Source organism: Miscanthus floridulus, chromosome 6 (assembly GCF_019320115.1).
Source record: "Miscanthus floridulus cultivar M001 chromosome 6, ASM1932011v1, whole genome shotgun sequence".
NCBI classification, from domain to species: domain Eukaryota; kingdom Viridiplantae; phylum Streptophyta; class Magnoliopsida; order Poales; family Poaceae; genus Miscanthus; species Miscanthus floridulus.
Genome location: NC_089585.1, coordinates 64,433,751 through 64,448,118, shown reverse-complemented (window position 1 = coordinate 64,448,118; position 14,368 = coordinate 64,433,751).

Below are 14,368 nucleotides of genomic sequence, written 5' to 3'. Positions count from 1 at the left end.
TCTTGGGTAAGTTTCCTAAACAATCTCACATCTTCTGTTAACTGACTAACACTCTGCTATATGTGTCGGACTCTCCATCGGGTCAGGCTTTGAGATGACTTGGTTCTATTTTGACTCAACTTGGGTTGACGCACACACCATCGATAGTGACAGACGCTATTGGTATTTATTAACATAAACAGAGAAATCTGCAAGCGCACGGATACCATTGTAGCTTTCACCCAGGAGTATTCCAGGGTATCATATTTATCCTCAGGGAAGCAATGGTTAAAGAAGTTGATAGTTAACCATCATGTATCTACTAACTAGTATACCGACTAGACTAACTGTGGGGGTAAGTGATTAAATATGAGTTTTGTATAAATGACATACATAGGATAACTCCATGATAAGATAGAAGAGTAGACAAGCTAAGTTAGGAGGACAACGGGCGAGTTCAAGGTTCCTTTTATACTTCTCTATTACTGTGGTTCTATTCTAGAGCAGACCAAAAGGATTAACTAAGCAAAGGTTAGACATAGCGATCACACCATAGCACTTTGGAGCAGCAGTTCCTTTTTATCCTCGAAAAGACTGAGAAGGGGTGATCAGGGGTCAGGCTACCAAAAGCTCTATGAAAACACCAACCCTAACAGGTGGACTACAAAGGCCTGGTCAGGAGCTGTCACTTCTAGGGCTACCACAACTATCCGTGGGGTTGGGTGCAAACTCAAGTAACCTATAGTCACATCTATACTATCTATTACTACCCTAGTCTCATGTGATAACTAGAGCACTCGATCGAGTGGAGATCCCATGCCAAGGTGTAAACCACTATACTAACCATGCTTCAGCTAACCAATTGAGGCATTGTTGACACAAAAATGTGGCGATGTGATCAACACACAGCAAGTCAGATGATCTGAGTGGAACAAGACTAGAGATCTGCTTGGCTTCAACACAAAACCAGCCAATTCTGAAAACCCAACGACAGTCAGTCAATTTGACCTACAATTGACAAGGAGAGAAAATCTTATCAGTAATTTAAGGTGGAACATGTCGGTGTTGCACCTAGACCATTCCAAATGTATGGCTATATAGCCGATTCAATAAGGCTATCAACTAAATAGTCGATATCCGGCGTATCCTTGAAATGAAGATCTTTAAATCAAGGATTATTAGCTAATATTAAATGATAATGATATGAATCAAAATAACCGATGCTCATGGAACATCAGAAAGCATCATCGGCTAAATGGAATGTGATTGATATAAAGTGTCAATCCAATAAGTTTGATGAAAAGAGTAGAACATGCGAACAAATCGACTATCTAATATAAATGAATCTACAAATAGTTTGAATCTAATCTATTATCATCTACAGTGAGGTTCGATCATATCGATGCAGCTATGATAATGTTAACAAACTAAAGCCAAAGAATCTATAAAACCATCTATGTGTTGATAGATTCATGAAAACATGCTATATGCATGAGAGTATAGGCAAATCGGCTAAAATAGCTGATGCAGTCATAGCAAACAAACAGAGTACATATCGTGATCATGAACAAGACCACTAATCGATAATTTCTAATCTAAAGTCTTACAAGTGAGGTTTGACCAAATCGATGCAGCTATGGTAGTGTCATTAGATTAGATCTCATTAACTAGTGAGTTTATTCAAGATTGAAACATATCATTGGATGCATACTATGTTTGATTGGAATAGAGATAAAACAGTCGATCTAGCAGAATTAAGGCATCAATTATAAGATTTAAAGCGTGACCAGATCAAAGGACGACCAATTAAGATGATATGATATCGATCTATCTCTATCTCAATTGGGTGATTTTGTTATAATTAATAAAACATTAATTATAACATGATCGACAACTGGTGAATCAAGCAAAAATAGCAAGGAAAATCTTACTAATCTTAGCCGATTTGATAACTGGTGATATTGTGTTAAACATCAAGTTATTTAACACAAGATCAATAACTTTGATCTATATTATGATTTGTAAGAGATCAATCAGCTGATGTAGCCTAACAAACAATGATATGGATCGGTAACTAACTTATATTATAGCTCATAAAAGATCAATCAGCTGATGCAGCTTTATAAGCACAACAAAAGTCATGATGGTACTCACAAGCAAGCTGGAGGTTGAACAGTCGATGCAACCCTATTTGCTAAAGAACTCACCGAATGGGCGATTCTGATCCATCTGATTTTATCAACCAAGAAACCAACCGAATCCCCTTCAAACAATCTGTAATAGATTTATCTTCCTAAAACACCAAAACTCCTTTTAGAAACTAGCCCAAAATGCCCAAAGGATGGAGAGATTGGTTCTATAGGGTATAAGAAAAGAATGCTGGAGATTGAGAAATTTCTGATTTTAACCAATGCTTGACACTCTCACTATCTAGAGTGGAGAGAAATGATTCACTTTTGATCTCTGCATCTTATTTTTGGTCCAACACTTTGAATGCTTTTGTTTTTGGTCATGGTCCAATGATCATTACTTTGGCCGACATCCACATGTTAACCAGTTTTAGAATAATAGGATCAATGCAACCTTATGATTTCTTAAGTGCTGGATCCAAGAAATTAGCTAAAATATCAAACTACACATGATGGGCAACTTACATTTTGAATCATATTGGGGATGGATCGACTGTTGATGATAGAGAACATTGTAGCTAGAAAAATTCATCTTTTGTGGGTCATCCTGTGGTCCAACCTATAATCATAAATACTTGGCACAATGTTAGCAACCAGTAATGAAATTCCCCTTACAAAATACCTATTGGGATCTGCTTATCATCTGATGCACCAAGTAGCTGCCCAATTGCTGAAAAATGAACTAGTGCATACCATCAGTGGCCCTTGGTGGTTGATACAATTATGGCTGAATCTATACATGCATAAGATTGTAAGACGCAATCTCAAGATTCTGAGATTCCCTTCTTCTATCTTTGTTGAAGATTATAAAGAAAAAGAAGGAAGAACTCGACAGTGTATGAATTATGGTGAAGCTACATCAGCCATAACAATTGTTGTTGATGTAGGACACCTTTTCAAGAAATTTTATAGAGGGTTTAATGCAAACATCTTGGCTTGGCTACCTTATGATGAAGATGAAGATAATGGGCTAGTTCTACCAGTCAAATTTTAGTTTGAATCAAGCTAGTTCAGATGAAATAGCTATTGTAATTTCTAGTTGCATCATCAAACCCTGCGTGCTGCCTGACGAATTTTGCCATGGTCATGGCAAGATGGCTACTAGTGCTTCTCTCTTAGATAATCTCCCAACTTATGAATTCTATAACCTCTCTTTTGTGGCCCATTAATTTAGCCTTGGTCAACTACCCCCTCGGCTATTCTTTAGGAATACTCTAAAGCCAAGACAAGGTATTAGTGAAATAATGGAAACTTCTAGAGTCTTTCAATTGGGGTTAGATCTTCCTTCTCTTTGTCTGCATGAATGGACAAGAGTCACCTTCTCTTCAAACCTGTTTGACTCCTAGTGGCAAGAATGACACTCTCACCTCTTCTGCAACTCAATTCATCCTAACTATTCAGCCCTGGACTGATGACTTTGCTTCTGATAGTGAGGTAACTCACCACTTTCCTTTTAGAAGGATTATCAAGTTCTCCTATCAGTTCATCTAACAATTTTTTGAAGGATACCAAATTTGATCCCCAAGTATGGATAGGAAAGGGCATCCCATAGAATATTATCCACCATGTCTAGCATTAAGAATGGGATCAACTACACCCACTCTAAAAAAGTTGATGAAAACCCTAGCTGCCCTAGCAATACTCACATATTAGTCTTCAAAACATAAGGCAACCCAAGGTGTAACTTAGAAAACCACCACTGGGAAGAGACTTTACAGAATAAAATCATCAATTGCTCAGGTAAATTAACTTATCTTCCCTCTTAAGATGATATTCAACTTCTAATTCAATCCCTTTCTTGTAGTCATCGACTATTGCATCTCAATCTGCTTTGGGTGTTGAACTAGTTGTCCTAGGCACTTAGATCAGCATCTGCTAATCTCTTATTGGCTAATCTTCCTAATGAGCCAATTACAATTGAAGCAATTGATGTCCCTGATAGATCCCAGATGATAGAAGATGAGAACCTCTCTACTTCACCACCTGATACTACCAAGGTATCTCCTCAAGCTTTCAATCTTATGTAGTCCTCACTCTTCTCTGATCCTTTTCTTTTATCAGACACCACCTAGGAAAATGTCTCCACAAGAGCAAAGATCTGACAACTCACTAGTTGAAGAGAACCCCATTAACACTGATAGTCAAACAATCAATTCTCCAACCCAGCAAACAATTCATGGTAAGAAATTCATATGCTCATTTTATCCTTCTATAGCAATTATAAACTAAAAAGCTTCTTGATGCTTGTAGACACTAGCATCAAAAGCCTAGAGCCGATTCAACCGGATGTTGAAAAGGATGTTGACACATCATCGGCTGTTCCTTCTCCTCAGCCAAGATCTCTTTCAGAGAAGGTACTATCTCCCTCTCACCATCCATCTGATTGTCAACTCATTTTCTATTTCTAATAAGATCTCATTTTGTTCACATATAGGCACTTAACTCTCTAGCTTTGAGCTATTCTTTCAACTTGGAGGAATATATAGATGAAAGCGAGATAAGCTCATCAGCCATTTCTTCTCAAGAAATCTTATCAGATGAGACCCACAATTGGCTAAAAGACATGCTGCCAATGCTCGAGAGGAACATAGCCGATTTGGTCTAGAATGTAGATCCAATGAGAAGAATATTCTTAGCCATTAAGGATGATCTGCCCCCAAATCTTGCTAGAGCCTTAATACCTCTATCCAACATCAAAGATCAAGCTCCCAAGGTAAAAAAGGCTGAAAGAAACCTGACTGACCATGAAGCTTTGATGGCTAAGAACTCTAACAATAGGAAGCCAAAGAATTAGCACAATTGATCAATAATCTAAAGAATTCTTCTTCCAAAATTGAACCAGAACTGACTCAGCAAAGAATTAGGCGTGCTGAGCTCAAACAGGAACTGGAAAGTGTGAAAGCCGCCATTGATCGTCATGAGTCTAACTTGACTCAGATCCCCAATGCCATTAAATAGAAGAAACAAGAGATGCTGACCAAGGTTAAGGTAGGTAAAGCTATTCGCAGCAGTCTTGAGAGCATTCCTGGAACAGCCGAAGAAGACAAACAACAAATTGCAGAAGTTGATGCTATTGGACTAAAAGCAATTAATGATTCTCTTAACTTGCAATTTATGTTCTGGCATCTATAGTATATATTATGTGTAAACCTAATGATAATAGTACTCTTCCTATTGGTCTACTATACTTCTTGGTTCGGCTAGAATAGCCAATTTAAATTAGTCGATTCCTGATTCTGACTTTACTCTGACTTAACTAAATCTGAAAACGGCCCTTATTGCAAAAACCCTTCAAATTCCTTCTTAGTCATCAATGCCCCATTCCCCTCATTATTAGTGAAGCGGCGCTTCCCCTTTCATTAATTGGGGTTGCTTTCACACGTTCAAAGATATCTACCATCTCGCCTTCATGGCTATAAATACCAGCCAAGGGACTCTACCTTAAACACATCTGTATCTAAAACTAGTTTCTCATTCTCTCATGTCTTTCTACCTTCAAGAACCCTATAGCGGTTTCTTCTTCTTTTCCTCTCAAGATCCAAACTAAAACCCATGGCTAGCGAAGATAACCACGATAAGCGCGCGGTGGAGGAGGTCCTAGAGGAGAACATGCTGATGAGCCAGCGCCTTTGCTGCATGAGGTAAGATCAAATGCCTTCTATTCATGATAACAAATCATCTTCTAATTTGTTTATAGGTTTGTCTTGAATGACAGACTCCAACCCCCTCCTCCTAGGACCGATGAGCCCTCCAATGCTGCACCTACCACCTGCCCCCACGCTGGACTCATCATTAGACTCCTCCGACTCGTACACTAGCGATGACGTCCGACGCTTCCTCCTAGAGTGGAGGGCTACCAAGGATCATTATTCTAAGGCAATTGAGGAAAATAGTTAGCTTGAGATCCATCTCAAGGCCTCCCAGGCTACCCTTCTCGCCGTAGAGGAGGAAGCCAATGCCGCTCGGGTGAGATTGGCCGAGTCCAACACCATGGTGGTGGGTAAACCTAGTTCTAAGAAAACCCTCATTCTTATCTTCGCTGCCCCTTTCTTGATGATCTTCTTGCCTCTTTGATTGCTAGCCCTGATGGTATAGTTGGAAAACCTCCAACTAGCGGCGAATGCAGCTACGGTGGTCATCAACTCCTAGGGCCCTCTGCTCATCAACCATCTGCATGACATCTGGGTGCCGCACACAGGAGATTGCCCTCCATGGCATTCGTCGTGGCACAAGGGTGGCTCTAGCCACTGGTGCAAGTCTAGACTAGGCACGACCTCTGTCATAGAACCAGTCCAATTTATAAGAGCACAAGTACAATAGCAATCACCTGAAGCGATCAAACCATCATACTTGAGCCCATATAAACCAGGTAGTCTAATGAAATCACGAAGGATCTCAAACAACCAACATACAAACCAAGATCATAGAGATTCAATGTAACCTAGTCATCTATTACATCATAGTTCACAAATATTTCTCATACATCAGAGTTCAAATAATAATTACAAACCAAGTTTGAAAGTAGCGGAAAGCAAAGTAGTTTAACATCAACATCACACATAGTTTAATACAAACCAGTGTCATAGTCATCTCCAACCAAAAGCACAAGGGTGAGATGATATATAGAATGACCATTGCCCATGGTCCTAGTCCTCATCCACTGTAGGAGCAAGGCAGTTCTAGCAGTAGCCAGTGATAACTAACGTTATCTACAATAATGGGAATAAAACCCTGAGTATGAGAAGGTACTCAGCTAGACTTACCCGTCCAACTAATATACTAAGACACCAAGAAGTATGCAAGGCTTTATAAGTAGAGCTAGTAGACATTATTTGTAGAAAAAGCATAAGTTATCCAACATATCTTTAATTGTGAATCACCAGTTCTTAATCCTATCTCATTCTAGATTAGCAACTATCATATGCCAAACATGTTGGTACCATTAAGTCATCACAATAATAACCATATCTAGTTGAGCTTCTTGGATAATCTCATAACCAACATTTCCATCATTTACTACGATGAAGTGTATTCCTGTCAGTTCTCACTATCCGAGAGAGACATCGATTGAAATCGATTCCTACCCAGTCAGGGAATTATTCCTAACACACACCCATACTTCCCCCATCAGGGGTCAGATTAGGTCACCTTTGGGACAACTCAAGTACAACCATGGGTAGGACTAGTGCCGCACCCTCAAAGATACAACCAATCTGCCAAGGGTGCTTAGGACTCTAATCCACCCTTGGGCTTATGCCATTGGCTCTCCAGCACATCCTTACTGCCTCCAAGGTGTGCACTTTAACTGATCAGTGTCCCTGGCCTGAGTTGAGCTACTTGGCTTCATGGTCGGAATGACTTATTCGGCCAACTATGTGAGAGGCATGTGTTCAACATGATAAGATGAACCTCCAACGGCCGGTCCTTAAACAACATAGATGGAATCACTATGATACCACAACATAAGACTCTGCTCGGTCTCCATTTATTCAACAATACCAGGTTATGTTCCATGATAGCACAATATAGCCAACCGTGATCAAGTTATCACCTATAGCTCGCAGGTGACAGGAAATCATCTAACTTCTACCGGTCTAAGCCTAGCTAAGCATGATAAGCGTACCTAGACTTAAATAGGATTCATGGTAATATTTCTGGTCAAGGAAGGTAATATGCTAGCAAGTGTTTCCAAACAACTCCTATGACATAATGCATCAATACTGAATAACTTTAGGTGACATTAATAAATTAGGGAGGCTTATAATGCTCTGGGGCTTGCCTTTCACTGAACATTGACTGGCTGATGATCGGGGCACTCTAGGAGATGATCAACCTCAGGCTCGCCTTCAGTCGGGAAGCTCCTAGTGCTGCACTTCTGGGTTCTCCTCTTGTGGATCATCGTCTACCACCACCAACGTGACCTCCTCGGTGGCACCTATTGCATGCATATACATAAGTAAGCTCATGAATGCATAAGAGGGATCATAGATGATGTGATATGGAAAGGTACATGCTTCAATAATGATGTTGAGTAGCACAAAGATAACAATGCTAACCCCATGCTAACTGAGTAGGTGCATATCTCTTCTCTATCTACTTACAAATTTCACACAATGCAAATGTCTAAGCTACACATGACAGTTACAAGTTTACATCATAACTGAAGTTCTACTTATCCAAATGTTGGGATCTTGGACTTTATGGAAATCTTATGAAATTCCCTACAACTATTATTTAGTCACCAAAAGCTAATTCTCAATCTATCCTAACCAAAACAGGCAATCTATCCAGTGCTGTCCAGAAATTCTAGAGAACAAGCATTTCAGAAAACTAACTTTAAACAGCTATAACTCCTAAACCCTTTGTCCTATTGCCCTGAACTTTTAACACAAGATATATGAAGAAGTTCCCTACAACTTTGTTATTAACCTTTTCTACAACAAACATCATTGTGACTATGCCCCATACCAAACCACATAATCTATCCAAAAACCCTTCTAACTCGAATTATAAAGCAATAATATTTATACTGCATATAAGCATTCCAAATTTGACATCACCAAGTATACCAACAGTTCAAGAATAGCAAATACACTCAAGAAAATATAATGGTCAAGCCCAAACTATTTATTTAAATGCCTTTATCAATTTTATTAGATAATTAGGGAAAATAACAAACATATACAAATGTACACAATAAATCCTCAGAAAATTACAGTGGCTTCCAAGTGCTACCAATAGACTACTGTAAAAGTTTCATGCTATTTGACCATGTATAACATTCTTTACAAAAATGACAAGCTAGCAAGGCCTATTTCTGTGAAAATAGTAAACCCTATAGAAAAGTGTCAAACACCTAGATTATATATTTTTCCTAGCTTCATATTAGTGCCATACTACTGTAAAAAAATGTGCATATCAATATGTTACATATTTTGATCCCTACAAATTTCCCTTAGAAAATACCATTTATTACTAGATAAATAGAAAGACCCTACTTTACTCAAATTTATACAAGTTCAATATTTTTCCTAGATAAAAGCATGTCAACACAAGTCCAACAAAATTGGAATCACAATTTTATGAGTTTTCTAGCTCAAGATATCTATTTTACAAGATTACACATTCAAAAAGCACTTATTTAAATACATTTTAATCACCATGAAAAATATCAGATGATGTACATTTCATATTTTTATAAAACACTACACTTCCTAAGGATTACAACAAAATTTAGTTCACAAGAATTGGACCTTCTAGAACTCCACTTATGATTTTTCCAAGTTGCATGCAAATATGAAAATAAATGCACTATCTTTCTAAATCAGAGTAGCTGATAGTAGGGGTCCACGAAACTAGACGGGCCCACATGTCAGTGAAAGCAAAACAGAGGAGCAGAGCAGGATGGCCGGAGTTCGTTGACAGGCGAGCCTCTCCGGCGAGGCACCGGAACTACCAGTGATCACCAAGACATCCCGAACCTATTGAGCTATCTAGTTGGACCTATTGCCGGAGCTAACGACGGCCGGCGGCAGTTAATGGCGGTGCGGCAGGAGCAGGCCGATGGTGAGGCACCAGAGTTGGCCATGATGGCTCGTTCTAGGGTTTGGCCAAGGTTCTACATGACACGACAATTCTAGCGCACCTACTAGCGTGACCCTCGGTGGTCGGAGACTGGCCTGACCATGGCGACGGGGCGCGGTGGTGAAACACCTGGCGAGGCCGTGCATGGTGAGAAGACCTTACCGAGCGCTTCTAGCTAGCAATACGGGTGTGGTGGTATGGTGGGATCATGACGGCGCTGCTGCGGTGGTCAATGAGCAACGCGATGCGAGCTAGGACCGGCAATGGCAACGGCGGCGCTGCACTGAGCTGTTAGCGGCTGCTGCGGACAGAGGCAAGGGCGAAGGAGGAAACAAAGCAGGAGAAATGAGAGCACAAGGGCATCACAGGGTGAGTGAGGGTGTGATGTGGAGCGCTGAGGCCCGACGTGGCCTAACCGAGCAAGCCGAAGACGAAGCATGGCCTCCACGCGACATTCAAATTCTAAACCGGTCGGCCACTATTGCGCGATGCAGTTCGGCCATGAGAGCTAGCGAGGTAGCGTGATAGCGCAAATTGGTGAAGCTCGATCTCCTAATCTGAAGCTTATCAGCGCAAACAATCTTAATAAAAGTGGTAGCCCTACATACCATATACAATTCCTCTTCAAGGATCAAGGTCTAATTCTCAACCAACACGCAGTAAAATCGTCACAAAGTTGAATCAACAAAACTGTAAATGCGCTAGGACTTAGAAATATTTCTAAGTGTTGCAAAATAGTGAATTGTTGATTTTTGTGAGGTAAAAAATACCAAGCTATGCACTGAATTGGCTAATGACCCAAAAATAAAAGTTGTTGCTCTACTCAAATACTACAACTTTACTTAAGGGTGCTTTGCCATGCAAAGACTCTATGACATAGTTCAAACTATTTCAAACATACAACTTAAATTTGATGTCATACACCATAACTAGGACTTAGAGACCAAACTAGGCTTAGTCATGAATACCAAAGTTGTTCCTTATGCTATTCTAAACATGTTTAAGGTATTCCCAAGGTTCCACACACATTTCATACATTACTTACATAGAAACCCTAGCATAAGTAATGAAATTAAGTGATACACATGCAATATAAGCCAACAAAAGGATAGTAATTGAGATGCTCATGCTCATGGATGCTTATGATCATGCAATGTCAAGGTTAAATGCATGGCTTAACACCTAGGGTGTTATAGCCCTTCCCCCTAACAGAAATCTCATCCTAGGATTGCGTGACCTACCATTCCTCATAGAAACTCGGATAAACCTCACAAAGATAGTCCTCACATTCCCACAGTAGCATCTTGCTCGCTATGATTATTCCAAATCACCTTGTAGAACTTGATGAATTTGCTATGGGTCACTCTTTCCATTTCTTCAAGCACTTTAATAGGTCTCTCTTCATATGTCAAATCTGAACTGAATCTTGATACTAGTAGGTTCAATAGCTTCTTTGGGCACACAAAGACATTTCTTGAGTTGGGAGACATGAAAAACACTGAATATAGCTTTCATTTCCAGAGGTAACTGGAGTTTGTAGGCTACTGGCCCTTTTCGTGTAATGATCTAGTATGGTCCAATATACCTAGGAGCAAGTTTTTCGCTTCACCCTAAATCTTTGTACTCTCCTCATTAGGGATACCTTCAGATACACATAATCTCCAACTTGGAACACAATAGGATTTCTCCTCTTATCTGCATAACTCTTTTGTCTTGATTGAGCAGGCTTCTATATGTTGTCGAATGATTTGGACTCATTCTTCAGCTTCTTTGACAAAGTCAATTCCATAATACCTTCTTTTACTAGGCTCAATCCAATTTAGAGGGGTCCTACACTTGCGATCATATAAAGCTTCAAATGGAGCCATCTTGATACTCTCTTGATAACTATTATTGTAGGAGAATTCAACCAAAGGTAACCAATCCTCCCAGGAACCCTTGGAAGAAATCACACATGCTCTCAACATATCTTACAGGATCTGATTCACATGTTCAGTTTGACCCACGATCTGGGGGTGATAAGCAGAGCTGTGAATCAATGTGGTACCTAAGTACTTGTGCAGATGTTCCCAAAAATGATTAACAAATTGGGGCCCTCGATCGGATACAATACTCTGAAGTACTCCATGCAATCTAACAATTTGCTCAATGTATAGCTTTGCATATTGATGAGGTGTATACTTGACGTTGACAGGAATAAAATATGCAAACTTGGTGAGATGGTCAACAATTACCCATATAGAATCATGACCCTTTTGGGTATTTGGAAGTTCAATAATAAAATCCATACTAATGTCATCCCATTTCCAACTTGGAATGGACAGTGGCTGAAGTAACCCTGCTGGTTTCATATGAATGGTCTTAACTCGACAATAGTTATCACATCTTCCAATATATGCCGCAATTTCTTTCTTCATTTTTGTCCACCAAAACCTAGTCTTCAAATCTTGGTACATCTTGTTGCTACCCAGGGTGAATTGATAGCTTGGAAGAATGAGCTTCCTCTAGGATTTGGTTCCATAACTCCCTATCCTTCAGCACTACAAGTTGATCTTTAAACCATAGAACACCATTCTCATCCAATCGAAAATGCTTACTTTCTTCTTCTTTCATCTTTCTCTTGATATGGTAGATACCAACATCGGTCTTTTGGAGCTCAATGATCTTTGACTCTAGAGAACAACTAACTAGTGATATTATGTAGGAGTGCTTGATGCAATAAGTTGAAACCATCTTCCAACAAAGAATTTCCATGATACTTCTGACCAGTGTTATCCTAAACGCTAAATGGTAATCAGTCGGTCACCTACCGTTTAGCCCAATATTCAGGCAAAACGGGTGTTTAAACAGGGAAAATGGCAGTTTAAATGGTCAAATAATCAATTAACATGAAACGGTGTACCACTATATAGCATTTAAACAGTGTGTAAATGGGCTAAATGGCTTGTTTAGGCGAACAGTGCTTCTGACTTAAGGCATCAGCAACTACATTGGCCTTTCCCTAGATGATAATGCACTTCTAGGTTGTAATCCTTGATCAATTCTAACCATCTACGCTGCCTCATGTTCAACTTAGGTTGAGTGAAAATGTACTTAAGGCTCTTGTGATTAGTGTAGATATGGCAAACATTACCAAGCAAGTAATGTCTCCAAATTTTTAGAGCATGGACAACTGTTGCAAGCTCTAAATCATGTGTTGGATAGTTGACTTCATGCTTTCTCAACTAGCGTGAGGCATAAGCAATGACTCAACCTTCCTGCATTAAAACACACCCTAAACTAGTACCTGAGGCATCACAAAATACATCAAATGGTTTCTCAATATTAGGCTGTGCCAACATAGGAGCAGTAGTTAACAAAGTCCACAAAGTGTGAAAAGCTGCTTCACACTCCTGGGGTCCACACAAACTTTTCATCCTTCTAAAGTAACCTCGTCATAGGTTTGGATATCTTGGAGAAATCTAGGATAAACTGACAATAGTATCAAGCTAAACTAAGAAAACTTCAGACTTCATGAACTGAGGTAGAAGCTTTCCAATCCATCACTTCTTGCACCTTGGATGGGTCTACAGAAATTCCATCCTCCGATAATACTGTGGCCTAGGAAAGGTACCTTCTTCAACCAAAACTCACATTTACTAAACTTTGCAAACAACTTATGCTCTCTTAGTCTCGACAATACCACTCTCAAGTGCTCTTCATGTTCTTCTACCGTCTCAGAATAAATCAAGATATCATCGATGAACACAACCACGAACTTGTCAAGTTTTGGCATGAACACCGAGTTCATCAAATACATGAAGTAGGTAGGAGCATTGGTCAATTCCAAAGGACATGACTAAATACTCATAAAGGCCATAGCTAGTGGAAAAAGCTATTTTAGGTACGTCTTCCGGCCAAATCTTGATTTGGTGATAACCTGACCTCAAATCAATCTTAGAGAACACTTTTGCTTTTGACAATTGATCAAACAAGATGTCAATGCGAGGCAAGGGATACTTGTTCTTGATAGTAACAGCATTGAGTGGTCGATAGTCCACACACATCCGCAAAGGCTTGTCCTTCTTTTTTCATGAATATGGCTAGACAACCCCAAGGTGACTGAACTAGGGCGAATGAGACCCTTCTCTAAAAGTTCATGCAATTGAATCTTCAATTCTGCTAAAAGCCATAATCACGGTTGATGCATAATGGATGGTCGTCATTGAAGTCAGCAGAAAGGGGTCACACCGAAGGTCGATTGATCATCTTGCACCTAAAGATCAAGGCTAAGATAGAAAGCTCAGATGCCCTAGGTGACCCATCATAGGACATAATATCCTAGTCCATTTATTATCCTGACTAATAACTTGTCCAACTTTTAAATATTGTGTAGCCTTCTGATCCAATGGGGACAACATAAGTTGCTCACTAGATGACCTACGTCATTATAGGGACAGTCACATAGAGTCACTTGTCCACCATCTCTTGTAGTCTATTAAGTTCATGTTAGTGACCTGATCTTCAAAGATTATCCTTTGGACAACTTCAGAAGGGGGTCCTATTGCATCTGGTTCAACATACAAATCTTTAGACAAGATAAGGAGAGATAACCAAGAGCTCATGTGAAAATAACA